At 37.3% G+C, this 13628-nt stretch overlaps 1 non-coding gene across 1 annotated transcript; it reads right to left on the bottom strand.

The window, feature by feature from the left end:
• Positions 1–6515: 6515 nt before the first annotated feature.
• On the bottom strand, positions 6516–6621 carry LOC141675478 (small nucleolar RNA R71). The gene has a single exon (XR_012556128.1). It is a non-coding gene; the product is annotated as a small nucleolar RNA R71 (small nucleolar RNA).
• Positions 6622–13628: the final 7007 nt, after the last annotated feature.

The raw sequence follows: 13628 nt of genomic DNA, 5'->3' as shown, positions 1-13628 counted from the left end.
TCGTAGGATTACTAACTGGTAATTAATAATCCACAAAGATCGGTACATACTATGCTTGCTTCATTATGAAGGATGTCTGTTCTCATAGACATTTGTGTGGTGACACTATAGCTAGTATGTAGGTGCTTATTATAGAATAAGTTCACTGAACATGACTCACACAGCTGAACAACTGATGGAGTTCACTCACGTGTCAGCAGTTGTTCACATAGTGATAGTTGTACAAGTATCCTTAGACTTGAGGTCATCATAGTCATCATGTGTACACTGAACTATGCTTTGGTTTAGTTCTTAGTCTCAAGGGACAATTATAAGAGCTCTACTGGGTATAGGAATTTGTACACGAAGATAGTGTATGATCAATAAAGGATCTACCCCTTCCAGTGAAGGAAGAGAATGTTCAATGCTGATCCACTTATGCTAGTTCAGGAATCTCTGGCCATAGTGAATGAAATTAGAAAGGAGTTTCTAATTTACATTAAATAGAACTAAGCATAGTGAATGGGAGAGCAAGTGATTAAATAAGATAGGCTTGGCACAAGTTCCATGCCTTGTATTTAATCGTGACATTCCAGGATAGAAGGAATTGATTGTACGGTAACTATCTACTCACTGAATAGGTTCTTGGTATTCTAAGCAGTGAATTCGTATTATCCGGATAGTCGCGATATGCTGAGAAGTATCCCTCACGATGTAGAATAAATATGATTAATTAATTAATCATATTTAATGAATTAGAGAATTTATATAAATAATGATAAAATAGTTTTATTATTTTTTATTTCTACTACCTGCTTAATATTGAACCTACAGGGTCACACCATAAAAGAGAATGATTTAATGGTGGAGGAATTAATTAATAATGACTGATAATTATTTATTTATGAAATAAATAATTAATTGGCAAATTTAATAATTGATTAAATGAGATTTAATTGATTATAAATTAATTAAGAAAAGGTTCTTAATATTATTAATTAAGAATTTAATTTTTGGAAATTAAATCAAGTGAGAGAATTATTTCTAAAGAGTTTAGAAAAAGGATTAATAATTAAAAAGTATTTTAATTATTAGTGAGAATAATAAAGGGTTAATAATAATAATATTTTATGGGAAAATTTTCAGCTAAAATTTTTGCCTATAAATATACTATTATAGACCCTATTTTTGCCTCAACCAAAAAGATTTACAAAACCTTAATTCTCTCCATCTCCTCCTCCTTCATTACATCGTTTTCTTGGTGGATACCGGTGGAATGCTTCACACTTGAGGAGCAGCTGTTAGGGATCTCCGCTCATCGTTCTTGAATCTCTATTAAAGACCTCCATCTTTCCATTAACGTAAAGCTTCTTAAGGTAAACATACTGAACTACGAATTAAATATTATTTTTCGCATGGATCCTGCGGAGGGTTTCGGTTTTTTTAAGATTTAAATTTACGTTTTCGCTGCGTTTATGTGCTAAAAACCCTTCAAGAACTTCACTTTGTTATGGACTTCTTAGCTAATAGTGAAATCGGATACGCTTTGACTCAACCATCAAGTTTTTCTGGATCACAAGTGCTGACATTCTGGAGAACAGGGGTTTATGATGATGGTGGTAAGCGTGGATCTCCTAGTATTATCTTTACAGCAAATGAGGAGGATTATGTTGTTACTCCGACAGTGGTTCGCAGGGCTTTCCATTTACCAGAAAATGTTCAATTTAGTGCTGCTGTTGAGGAACCACTACTTCAGGAAATGATGGCTAATTTGGGCTACGAAGAAAGTTTAGAAAAAATGGGTCAACTCAAACGTGCACACATACGCCGAGAATGGAGCTTTTTCTTTGAATGCATCACAAAGGCATTTGGTAACAAATGTATAAATTTTGAAGCCATTCCAATCTTGTCTCAACAAATTGGGTATGCTCTTCTCCATCAGTCTCATTTTGATTTTGCTAGAACTGTGCTATGCTTTATTGGTGACAGAATGAAAGAGGATAGGAATATTATCTATTTTACTAGATTCTATCAATTAATTTATAGTCACTGTACAGAAGATGAACCTATCTTAGCCGGTGACCTGTTGGAATCCTTTAAGCTAGCCAAAAGGGCTTTTACTGATTTACTAAATGCTGATAACAAAAAGGCAATTTTGAGACCTCTTAGAATTCCCTTAGTTGTCAAACAAGCCCTGGTAAATGCTGATGTTGCTAAATACTCTGTAATTTATCCTGATGTACCACAACCACAACATCAACCACAACCTCAGCCACAACCTCAACCATCAGAACCTACTCCTATCCTTCCTCAAACACAAACATCATAATATGCTCATTATCCGTCAACACATACTACAGTGCAGCCTTCTTCTGCTAGAGCAACAGCATCAAGATCTAAGAAAGTTTCACAGCAGAAAAGAAGGAGGATCATCTTGAGAGATGAATCAGATGATGAGGCACAGGTTCAACCTACAGAACCTGTTGTTCCTGCAGCTGAGAAAGTCTCTTCTCAGAAAGATACAAAGACTGGGAGTTCTAGGTCCCTGAAAAGGCCTAGAACAATTAATTATGATGATGCAGCTCCTACAGTCTCTTCAAAAGCAAAAAGATTTAAAACATTAGCAAAAAGGCCTGCAGATTCTGTTAAAGGAATGGAAGCAGCAGCTAAGGAAGGGGGTCAGGAATCTCTGATCACACAAGACCCTGTTGAAGCTCACAATTCTCCAAGTGCTGATCCAGACCTTCATGCAACTCATCACTCTCCACTTCATGAGCCAGAAAAAACTCATATTCCCAAACCTCCAGTATCTCCAGTACATGCTGATAACCAGGGGCCAAGTGATGAAATTGACATCCATAACTTGGAAGTGCCTCAGCTTTTGCATCTGGAAGCTCCAACAACTACACAACTTTCTCAGCACACTCCTCCAGCCACTCCAGTGCTAAATTCTGATGATCATGGAGATGGATCTCCAATTGCTTCTCATACAGTCATTTTATCAGCAGATGATGATAGTGAAGATTCTGCCACTTCTGTTGCACTGCCTGCTGCAAACTCTGATGAAGCTGATGTTAATGTAGATGCTGATGCAGCTGGTCCATCTGGACATGCTCCTCTACTACCAGCTTCTAAGGTTGTTTTTATCGAGAAGTTTGTAGAAAGGGCTCCTCCAGTTCCTTGGAGTGAGACTCAAAGAGGGCAAGAGTGGATTTGCATTTCTGGAGCTTGTTGCACTGTCTCCTCCCCTAATGCAGCTGTTCTTTCTGAACATCTGACAAAAACTGGTGAGATGTTTGCCAATGATGATTTCAAGACACATCTTAGAGTTACATCACTGAGTACAAGGCACCTTCAAGGTCAACACTCAGCAACTCACGACCAGCTGGACAAAATTCGAAATAAATTGTAAGAGGATGCAGAGAAGATCAAAGTAGAGAAGCAGAAGTTTTTCAAGCCTAACTTTGACCGTTTAGCAAATATTGAAAAGTCTCAAGACAAGCAGCAAGCTTAAATTTCTGATCTTTTATAAAATCAAGTTGCTCAACAAGTTCAGCTCAATGAACTTCAAAATTCTGTGGAATTGCTTGTCTCCCTGCTTCTTCCTGATGATGCCAAAAAGGGGGAGAAAGTAATTAAGTCCAAATGCAAGTCTACTAAATCACAGAAAGAAAAAGATGATGAAAATGAAGATCAGGGAAACTCTGAAAAAAGTGGAGGTCAAAGAAAAAGCAAAGGCTCTTCATTACAGAAAGACAGAACTACAAGTCAAAGGCTAAGTTCTGATGCTGGCAAGAAATCAAGCTCAGGTAAACAAGTTCTAGTCAATCCTAAAGATCTTGATGAAGAGATCTCAAAGAAGCTGTTTCTTAAAGAAAATCCAGGGATGGATCTTGAAATGCTGGAAGAAGAAGAAGCTAGACTGAAAGCTGCAATTGATAAGTCGCAATCTAAGTCTAAAGCTTCTGCAATAGCAAATAAACCTCCACATGATAAAGGCATTGTGATTAAAGAAAAAACAAGTGGTGAGGCATCTAAAGCCAAATCACAAGTGGAGTATGATCCAAAGTTTAAGGGCAAAGGTAAAGTTGATGAACCTGTAAGGGTTTACATGCCAACTATGGATGGACAAATAGATACTGATGAAGATACTGATCTGATTTCGAAGAAAAAGAAAGATTCTCAAACAACCTCTGACAGAGCTCAAGTTGTTCAAAATCAGGAGTTAGTAAATTCAAATGCTACAAGGAAGCAAGCAACCTCTTACACAGCTCAAGTTAGCTTGACATCAGGAGATAAGGGAATAACCTCTAACATTGCTCATGTTAAACCTTCAACTACTCTACCAGGATTCACCCAAGCTAAACAATGTGCTCAAACTCTGAAGAGTACATCAAGAGGTTTTCAGAGTAGATTGCTTCTAGGAAATGAGGCAAGAGATAAAACTAGTTTGGGAAATGCTGATGAAAGAAGAGTAAGCAACACAACTCTAGATCCTACATCTCTGTCTGAACCAGGAATAGGCACAACTCCTGAAAGATTAGATCAATTGGAGTCTGTACAGATGGTTTACCACTCTGCACTGAAAGAACATGTTATGTTATATTTCATGACAGATGGGAGGGTATTCCAGATTAAGCAGGATGCTATTAACTTGAAGTACTATGAAGAATTGGAACATGTACTATATTTGCTTCAAGTAAAGAACAAGTCTACAGATGATGCTGCCAAATTCTTAAGGTCTAATATTGAGAGACAGAAGAAAATTTACAGGATAAAGTCTGACAGCTCATACTATCCTAAGTACAGAGCTCATGATGGAAAAATTGTTGAAATGAAGCCTAACACTGCAAAGATTGTTACTACCTGTCTGGGTTATAGGGCTGTTGAATTCAACATAGAATCAGACAAAGCCTATTATATCAGACTTAATGAGAATATAAGAAAGGAAAAGATCAATGATCTCAAAGCTGCTATCTTTCAGATAAGTGAAGATACAGCTTAGCCAAAAGAAACCAAAAGGAGGATGTTGAATGAACTTGCATATTCTGATAGATGTCTTTTGAAGAATTATCTCAGGACAACTCTTGATATTAAAGAGATCACATAATGAAGCCAAGTCAGGGACTGCAACTGCTAAATTCTGAAGAACATACAGGCTAAAGTTGATATCAGACTTTAAGGATGGTAAAAGCTACAAGTACTGTAAGTTGTAGTTTCTTAGTCAAATTCTCATGTGCATTTGTACTTAATGTTTTTGACATCATCAAATATATATTGAACTTGTATATTATGCTAATTTACAAGTTGGGGGAGATTGTTAGATATATTTGAGATGTCATATCTAATGTGTTTCATGTTTAGTTTTCAGATCTTAACAAACAGGAAATATCAGTACTTACTGAAATCAGCACTTACTGGAAGTCAGAACTTAAGGATATCGGTACTTAAATTATCAAGAGATAATTATCAGAAGATGGATATCAGAACTTAAGTGCAGGAGGACGAACAGTTAAGGAAAGGCTGATTGAAAGGAAAGAAGATCAAGACTAATAAAGAAGAGATATGCATGGAAAAGATTTCTATGGAAAATAGAAGACTTGGAAAAGAAGATATCTAATTGATATATTTTAGGATACAGAATCATATTTAATATCAATTAGAGATTATCTTGAAACTGTGTAGTATATAAACACAGACATAGGGTTTACACTATATGTGTTATCATAATCGAAGTTATTATATATTGTAATCCTAACAGCTCTCGTGATAAGTTGTTCATCACTGAGAGAGGATAGTTCCATATTGTAACAGAGTTTATTGTGTTGAATAAAATCTGTTTTCTGTTACTTGTGTTCTTATATTCGATTTGATTGTGATAAACACTGTATTCAACCCCCTTCTACAGTGTGTGTGACCTAACATATGTGTTTGTCATCAGTGGTCGCTAAAGTTCATTGACTTGGACATTGTTACTTACTTGTTTCCTTGTCGTGTTTCAGGTACTCTAGCGAGCATGTATGCATATGCGTTCTCGGTCTCGCAAGAGAACACTGGATCAAGCTGAGGAAGAAGTTGCAGTAGCTAAGGAAGTTTATGAAGAAGTTCTTGTCGAGGAGAAAGTTGATGAAGAAGCTCTTATTGCAATGGGAGAACCAGAAGTGAATACGAAGGCTTTGATGGATTACTCTCAACCGAAGATTAATGACATTCAGTCTAGCATTGTCCGACCAGCCATCGCGGCTAACACCTTTGAGATCAAGTCAAGCACGATTCAGATGATACAAAACTCATTTCAGTTTGGGGGTTCTCTGATAGAAGACCCCAACATGCACATCAGAGATTTCATCAAGATATGCAACACTTTCAAGTTCAATGGAGTTTCGAAAGATGCTATTAAGTTGAAGCTTTTCCCATTCTCTCCGCGGGATAAAGCTAAGTGCTGGTTACATTTTCTACCACCAGGGTCTATCACCAAATGGGAGGATCTTGCTCAAAAGTTCCTAACTAAATTCTTTCCTATGGCAAAGACTACTGCAGTCAGAAATGCACTTACTCAATTTTCTTAGCAATCTGGAGAATCTTTATGTGAGGCTTGGGATCGTTGCAAAGAGATGCTTAGAAAGTGTCTCACCATGGGATGCCTGACTGGATGATCATTAACTGCTTTTATAATGGATTGTGTGCTACTTCTAGACCCATGCTTGATGCAACATTAGGAGGAGCCTTATGGGCTAAAAGCTATGATGAAGCTTATGAATTGATTGAGCTGATGGCTTCCAATAAATACCAGAACCCAACTCAGAGACTACCTCAAGGCAAGGTAGCATGAATTCTGGAGGTAGATGCAACTACTGCTATAGTTGCTCAGCTTAAGGCTTTGACGATGAAGGTGGATTCTTTGGCTAATTATGGAGTCAATCAGATTACTAGTGTTAGTGAGCTTTGTGCTGATGCCCATAAGACAGAGCAGTGTGCTATTTCTAGTGAATCAACTCAGTTTGTGAGCAACTTTCAGAGGTCACAGCAACCTGTTCTAACCACCTATCATCCCAACAACCGTAATCATCCTAAGTTCAGCTGGAGCAATACGCATAATGCGGTTCAGCAGCCTTATCAGTAGTATGCAGCAAAGCAATACAACCCTCCTAGTTTTCAACAACCGCAATATGTACCAAGACAACAACTCCAGCTGTAACAATCTAATGAAAAATCCGAATTGGAGGAGTTGAGGCTCATGTGTAAGAGCCAAGCGGTGTCTATCAAGACCTTGGAGAATCAAATTGGGCAAATTCCCAATACTTTTCTAAATCGTCAACCTGGTACACTCCCTAGTGACATTGGAGTTCCAGGCAAGAAGGAAACAAAGGAGCAGGTTAAGGTAATTACATTAAGGTCTGGGAAGGTTGCAACTCCCGAAAAATCTCAAGTTTCGGAAGAAGAAGCTGTGGCTGAAGAAGAAGTGTAGAAGGAAGCAGAAGTGGAACCAAGGAAGACTACTGTGGAACACACTCCTCCTGAGGGTAATACAGGGGAGAAACAGATCTATCCTCCACCTCCTTTTCCTAAGAGGCTGCAGAAGAAAAAGCTGGATAAGCAGTTTGAGAAGTTTCTGGAGGTGTTCAAGAAACTTCATATCAATATACCTTTCGCTGAAGCTCTTGAACAGATGCCTAGTTATGCGAAGTTTATGAATGGTTTTCTCTCTCGGAAAGTGAAGCTTGATGACTTAGAGACAGTGGCTCTTACGGAGGAATACAGTGTTGTGCTACAACAGAAGTTGCCTCCGAAGCTTAATGTAATAACCCCAATTTTTGAGAAATTTTGAAACCCTTATGAATAGTGTTTTTGCTGAACGAGAAAACTTTTCAGACCACACTATATAGGAGTACTTTTATGGAAATTCTAAGATCGTATTAGTATTCCATACAGTAAATGAGTGTATGTAAAGGTCGTTAAAATTCGAATCCGGACACTTTGATTTTTCCCGAAAATCCACCAGATACCGAAAGAAATGAGTATAAGGTAACATGATTAAAAGGATTTAAATTCAAGGATTATAAGAGAGGATCATAAAAGGAATATAAAATATTGAGAAAGCTTTAGGGGAACCCAAGTAATAAGATCCCAGATATGATCCCTCAAACGACGAACGAGAACGAAAGTTAAGCGAACCGTAAAACAAATAAGCGACCAAGAGACAAGCTTGTACAAGAAGCCAAGGATTATGACATCATCAAACCACAAGGAAAGGACATGTGTTAAAAAGGTGACACAAGCATGGTGACATAAGCATGACAAAAAGAAGTGTGTTGTTGGTTGATTCTTGGCCATGCAAAAGTTACCATGGTAAAAGATCAAAATTGCCAAGCCAAAAAGGAAATCAACCAAGCAAAATATCATAACACAAAAATTAAAAATTTGACTTTGCTCCCATGAAGAGAAGCTCTCGGCCAAAACAAACCCAGCAACTTGAAATTGTCATATCTCCTTCAATACTCACTCAAATGATGTGTTCTATAGCTCTTTGGAAAGGTATTGAGATGGCCTACAACTCTTGTTCACAAGTCTCTTCCAAATAAGCATGGTAAGACCCTCATTTTTACAGTTCTTTAAATCGGACTTTTAGAAACTTCAAAGCCTAACTTTGCATTCTTGATTTCTTTGGAAAGATCAAGCTTGTAGGAGGCTCCATAAGGCTTCCTAGTAACTTTCCACCCTCCAAGAAAGGTATAAATCTTCACACCCTTTAGTAATAAGTTTTAATGTTGAAGTTTGGTGATGGTTTGGATGGATGAGTAGTTATTCGAACGATAAGCATGATTCGAGCTTAATTGTTAAGTAGTTTAGTTGAATTTGGAGATGTTATAATATATGATTGGATTGAGATCCTTGAGCTTATTATGACTGAAATCAGTATCATTGATATGTATCTTGAGTTTTTGTTGATTGGTAGTTGGATTGATATGATTTGGAATGGTAAAAAAATTGGGAAATCGCGTAAACATAGCCGTCGTAATGTCCGATTTTCTTTGGACTGTTTTTGTGCATAACATTAGGACCCGAGAACCCCTGCTAGATTATGAACACTGCCATGTTTAGATAGCTCATGTTACGAGCTTCGTTTTGATATGTAGTTCGTTCGATTCCGATGTACGGTTTAGGAGAAACGACCGTTTTAAGTAACGGCGTTTCGCGACCGAACCATTACCCCTCGCCTTATTTTGAAACCTTGGTTAAGGCCCTTAAATGACTAATTGGAGTATGAAACAATTATGTTAAGTGTGTTAGGCAGTTGGTAAGACACTCGCGAAAGAATCGCCTTAAAACCCTTAATGGTTAATTTATTAAAAATGGTGGAGCCGAGAGTACTCGAGCGACTTAAGTGAATCGTTAAGCGCGAAAGCGGACGTTAGGACTCTAAATGGTTAAAGTCTAGTTTCTTAAGCGACCGGGGTTTAATTCCGACTTATATTGTTGTTCATAGGTTATCGGACCCACTCTAAGCTTAAGTCTATCCGGGAGCACTCAGGCAAGTTTTCTACCCGTTATACTGTTGTTGTGATGTAAATATATGTATATGCATTATCTTGTGATATTGCATGATTGTTATTAGCAAATTTTGCGATATATTGGAGCATGCTAATATGGTATATATGCATGTCTGTTTCGTAATCTGGTTATCTATCTGTTGATTTCAATGCTTATAGTTGCATAATACCTATGCTAGAAAAAAACAAGTAGTTGCGTATACCCTTAGTATAGGGGATAAAAGGTGAACATATTTCTAAACCGGGAGTCGATGTTCCCGAGTATATTATATATATATATATTTATATATATATATATATATGGATATAGTTTTTAAAACTATGGATCGAATAAGGTTTATTCGATACCTTTATTCTATTATTTGAATATTATTTGAATATTCATTCGAGGGCTTATGACTCAGTTTATTTTATTATTTGAATATTATTTGAATATTCATTCGAGGGCTTATGACTCCTTTTATATTATTTATTGAATATTATTTGAATATTCATTCGAGGGTTTATGACTCAGTTTATATTATTTATTGAATATTATTTGAATATTCATTTGAGGATCTATGACTCCGATTATTTGCGGAAATATATTCTTTATTTTATTAAAGAATAAGGTGTAAATAATCAAACTTATTTTCGATTATTCAAATAAAGATAATACTTTCATATAAGTATATCTTGGGTTATTTAATACTCGTTTCAAGTATAAATTTAATACTTCTACTTCAATTATTTTTATAAAGATTATTCTTTATGGGAATATTATTTAATTAATAATATTCAGATACTTTCTAATATTCTGGGGACTGATTTACTTCATTAAATCAGTCTTACTCCAAACACTCTTTAAAGTGTTTTCGAGTCTTCAAAATGATTTTTAAAAGTCAGAGCGGATCCCAAAACTCATTTTTATATTTAAGATCTTCCTTTTTAAAGGGGATTTAAATACTCGCTCAAAAACCTGGGGAGTCCGGCTCTGTGGTGTATTTTATATTCGCAACAAGGTTGCAGATTTGGTAAATGAATTGATTACTTGCCCAACGTTCGGCAAGTAAGCCCCTCTCATTGAGTCGGCATAAGCGACAGGCCGAGGTACGGTCTATTATTGTGTAAGTGGCTCAGTGGGAGTCCATCAAATGCATAGGTGGCTGAGTGGCAGTCCAGCATAGGTCTTAATTATGACCAGGGTGATGACCAGTGGGGAATTCGTCCATCTACTAGTAGAAAAGGTTACTTATTGGTATCTTTGCCTGATCAGCGAGATATCGGGTTTATGCCAAAATTCTTTTCCTTTCCAAAATTCATTGGATGTTTCAAACTCTGTTCATACTTTACATAACAGAGGTTTCAGGAAATGTTGAAAGGGATATATATATGTGGATATATATATATCGGGACTAAATAAAGTATCTCATAACTTTATTTCATTAAATAATATTTCAAAGATTGAATCTATTCAAATCTTGTCTTGTGATCTCATCTATGTGATGAACTTTTGAAACTGATTATAACTTGAACGGTGGTAGTTCAAGTAGTATTGGGAAAGATATAAGTATATTGGGGTATTTGGTAACCTCATCTTTTAAACTTATATCTAATTAATAATTGTCTTATGAATGACAAAGATTTTCAGAAAAACGTTGAGACAAGGTTAGATATATGAGATCACCTTGCAACGATATTTTTTATACAGTTATACACTGGGACTTTGTGTATATTACGCATGGAAGAGGACTTCTAAGATTTTGAAAAGTATATATGTATATATACTGAATATTTTGCGACTTCATCGCATTAAGATATCAAACTTGGTTCATTTCTTTTGACCAAGACTTTCATGAGTATTATGAGTAGGCTCATATATTGTAAATCATTATACATATTATTTTGGTGGGCTTGCTGCTCACCCTTGCTTTCTTCTTTCATCACACAACAACAGTTAGGAAAGATGGCCAGACTCCAGCAGACCCAGCGCAAGCGCGTGGGAAGCGTCTCGCGTCTTCCCGTTGATGTTGTAGCTGATATAGCTGCAGAGGTAGATCTATTGTAGATCAGACCATCTACTTTTGAGAATCAATTATGTATAATTATAACTTGTGGCAGATAATGGCAATTAACTGTAAATTTATCAAGTAATCATTTTGGGTTGTAATAACTTTTAAATTGTGGATTCAAAGACTTGTACTTATTTAAATTTCATCTCTGAGACTATAACGGGTTGTGGTGTGTGTTAGTGTGGGGTCACAGCATAAGGTTATTATTATTAATTAAGTGAAGTGATATTGTGGAAAGAAAGACCGTGACGACCCGGATCCTCGACCCCGGATCTGGGGGTGTTACAGAAATGGTATCAGAGCTAAGCGTTATAAACCTCAGAGATGATGGGACGTTAAGATAATAAGTTCACTAAGATAATAAGAACTCTTGCCAAGTTCATAGTCGGACTACCTAACGTAGTACTGACAGTTAAAACCCTTATGGGAACCCTTATAAATGTAGCGATAGAAGCGTAGTTCATTATCGTATATGGTAGCGGGACTCCGAATCCTGAAGTTGAGGAACATCAACGCGATGATGTTTTATTACTAATTGGAGATGGGATTGTGGATCCGATAGAGTGTCCTAACGCAGGACCGGATGATGTTGATATTGAGGATGTAGCGGTTGAGGATGTTGTCCTAGAAGGGATAGTTGTTGAGGAGGATCCCATGGAGGATCCTGACAAGATTGGATAAAGGACCACGGATGAATTGATGACCATGGTTAGGTCGACTACCGGAGGTTCGTTCAAGTTTGTAAAGATAGTAGCCCTTTTAACGCGGCTTACTCATAAGACTGAGAAGTTCGAATAGACAGAGAAATGCGAGAACAGCTTTTAAGAACTGAAGCAAAGGTTGGTGACGGCCCCTATGCTGGCGTTGCCGGATGGAAAAGGAGATTTTGTGAAGTGTAGTGACGCTTCGCACAAGGGCTTAGGGTGCGTGCTTATGCAGCACGGTAAGGTAATCGCGTACATGTCAAGACAATTAAGGTAATATGAAATTCGATATCCCCGCCCATGAGCTTAGGCTCGTGGCAATAGTTTTACCCTAAAGATTGGAGGCACTACTTGTATGGAGAGAAGTGCGAGAATTACCTAAGCCATAAGTGCTCTAGTACATTCTTACGTAGAAAGAGCTCAACAGACGCCAGAGGAGGCGGTTAGAGCTAATCAAGAATTATGATTGGGAGATTCTTTATCATTCGGGGAAAGCCAATATGGTGGCTGATGCCCTTAGTAAAAAGGAGAGACTCAAGATGATAATGTCTTTTGGAGAGTTTATAAGAGATTTTGAGAAAATGGAAATAGTAGTGAAGGTAACCGGAGCCGGTACCGAAAAGCTGTTTGAGATAGCAATACAGCCCGAATTATTGGAAAAGATCATATTGTGCCAGAAAAAGTTATGAGTGAAGGCAGAGAGCCAACAAATAAATATGAGATTAATACCGAGAAAGATGATAAGGGAATAATGAGGTATTCCTATAGAATTTGGGTTCCGAAAGTTCAAGAGCGTAAGGATGAGAACTTAGATGAGAGCCATAGTTTGAGGAATAAGATTTAGAGCAAATCCTGAACGTGATAGTCAGGGAGGTCGCCATCAAGATAGAAGGAACCCATAACATAATGAAGTGGAAAATGAGGATTTTAACGTATAAGATAACCCCAAGTATGGGAGAAGGATGAAACATTTCATACTAAGGAAACAGAAAGTCGAGTAAGGAAAGGAGACCCGAGACGGTACTCCTATACGATAATTTATAGACCAGTCTAGACAGAACTTAGACTATTATCCCCAACCACCACCCTGAGGAAACAATGTGGTGTGAAATTCTTTCATAACCTTTAAATCGCTAAGCTCTCAGAGTTCCAAGGAACAGGCTGACCCAGCCGAGGCAAGAGCCTGGCTAAAGGAAATATAGGAATCATTTGAGATTCTAAATGATTGATGAACCACAAAAGACCATTTTTGTCACTTACCCTCCTAAGAGAGAGACCACCCGCTGGTGAAAGGCCAAGGAAGGCACGGAGCAAGAGATTATAATAAACTGATTAAAGTTCAG

Source organism: Apium graveolens, chromosome 7 (genome assembly GCF_009905375.1).
Source record: "Apium graveolens cultivar Ventura chromosome 7, ASM990537v1, whole genome shotgun sequence".
NCBI lineage: Eukaryota > Viridiplantae > Streptophyta > Magnoliopsida > Apiales > Apiaceae > Apium > Apium graveolens.
The sequence above is the reverse complement of the archived record's forward strand: the minus strand, read 5'-3'. Positions and strand labels throughout refer to the sequence as shown.